Below are 2578 nucleotides of genomic sequence, written 5' to 3' on the forward strand. Positions count from 1 at the left end.
TCCACCTCCACCTCCACCTCCACCTCCACCTCCACCTCCACCTCCTCCTCCACCTCCACCTCCACCTCCTCCTCCACCTCCACCTCCACCTCTACCTCCACCTCCACCACCACTACTACATTTGAAAGGAAAAGTTCAAAGTCAAAGGGTGTAGCTCACTTGGTGGAGTGCTTGCCTAAAATGCATGAAGCCCTGAGTCACTCACCAGTTCCACAGAACCTGGACGTGGTGCACACACCTCTCATCCCAGCTCTTAGAGCTATCGACAGGAAGATCAGAAGTTCAAGGCTATCCCTAGCTACACAGTGAGTTGGCAGTCTACCTGAGATGCGTGAGACCCTGTCTCAAAAAAAAAAGCAAAGTTTGGGCTGGAGAGATGGCTCAGTGGTTAAAAGCACTGACTGCTCTTCCAGAGAACCAGGGTTCAATTCCCAGCAACCACATGGTGGCTCACAACCATCTGTAATGGGATCCAATGCCCTCTTCTGGTGTGTCTGAAGACAGCCACAGTGTACTCACATAAAATAAATAAATATTTTTTTAAAAAAAAAAAAAGCAAAGTTCATTGGGGGTTAACTGCAAGTAAGCATGAAGTTTCTTTTAGGGATTATGAAATTTTTGGAAAGTGATGGTAATGATGCCTGTGTACACACTAAAATACATTCAATTACATATGTCAAGTGTGTAGACTAGATGATATATAGATTGTATATCAAAAAGTCTAATGCATAAAGGGGTGAAATCAAGAAAGTAAAAAGATAATTGACAGAATGGGGGAAAATATTCCCAAAATTGCCTGATAATTGTCTAGTTTCCAGAATACACATATAAAGAACACCTACAAATCACCAACAAAAATATTTATAAATTTTAAATTATGTATGTGTGTATAAATGTATTCACCTGAAAGTGGGTGCCCATAAACGCCAGAAGCATCAGACCCACTGGACAGTTGTGAGATGTTTAATGTGAGTGCTGGGAACCGAACTCAGGTCTTCTGCAAGAGCTCTAAATCCCTGCACCATCTCTCTGGCTTCATAAAAAGATTTTTAAACAGCAATATAGCCCCAGTGAGATGGCTGAACAGATAAAGGCATTTGCCACCAATCTGATGGTCTACGTTCTGTCCTGGGAACCCAAATGATACATGGAAACAGAGAACCAACTCCTGTAAATTGTTTCTCGGCCTCTATATATGTGTTATACACACACACTAAATGAAAAATATCAATTAAAAATAAAATAAAGAGCATTTTCTTAATAACAATGAGGGGGAAAGTAATTTAAAAAGTACAGCCTGGCCTGCTTGCTCAAGCCTGGAATCCCAGGTACTCAGAAGGCTGAGGCAAGAGGACCACAAGTTCAAGGCCTGCTTTGACTACCTGAGTAAATTTAAGACCAGGCTGCAATGGGAGTAGGACACTGTCTTAAAATAAAAACTAAAATTATGTGAGGATATAGATCAATGATAGAGTACTTGCTTAGCACTCATAAGACCCTAGATCCAATCCTCAGTAACACAAGATATTAGCACCTGGGAGATGGCTTAACAAGCAAATGTTCTTGCCGTCCAGGCTGAAGACCTAAAGTCAATCCCTGGAACCCATACAGTGGAAGGAGAGAAGAGATTCTCCCAAGATGTGGGACAATTGTCCTCTGACCTTCACCTACATGCTCCTGCATGTGCATACACACACACAGGTTGAATAGATAGATAGATAGATAGATAGATAGATAGATAGATAGATACATACATACATACATACATACATACATACATACATACATACATACATAATAGATAGATAGATACATAGATACATAGATAGAAATAGATGTAACAAACATTTTAAAATATTAGCATATAATTACTATATAAAATAACATAAAACAACTCTAGATTCCATATGTGAGAGAATATATAATATTTGTTTTTCTAAGTTTGGCTTATTTTATTTAACATGATGATACACCCAATTTTTAAAAAATAACAACTTTTCTTTGTTAAAAAATAATAATAATTTGGAGAGACAGCTAACTGGCTCAGAGCACTTGCTAGTTTTGAAGAGGATTTGGCTTCAGTTCCCTGTACCTGCATCCACAACTGCCTCTAACTCCAGTTCTGGAACACCCAATGCTTTCTTCTGGACTATGTGGTGAAGGGACATACCTACAAGCAAAACACTCATCCACATTAAATATAAATATTTCAAAGTATTTCTTTTTTATTTATGTATGAACATGTTTTGCCTGCATGTATGTCTGTGCAGCATGTAACACAGTCTCCACAGAGACCAGAAGAAAGTATTGAATACTCTGGAACTGGAGTAACAGGTGGTTATAAGTTGCTATTTCTGTGCTGGGAATCAAACCCTCTGCAAGAGCAGTCAGTGCTCTTAACCACCTAGCCATTCCTCTAGCTCCCCTAAAAATGTTTCAATTGATTGTGTGTGTGTTCGAGCATGTGCCCGCGGTCACAAGTGTATATATGCATGTAGAAACCAAAGGTCATCTTCAGCTATCATTCCTCAGGAGCCATTCACCTTGTTTTGTTTTGTATTGTTTTGGTGACAGGGCC

Source organism: Mus caroli, chromosome X, assembly GCF_900094665.2.
Source record: "Mus caroli chromosome X, CAROLI_EIJ_v1.1, whole genome shotgun sequence".
Classification (NCBI taxonomy): Eukaryota; Metazoa; Chordata; class Mammalia; order Rodentia; family Muridae; genus Mus; species Mus caroli.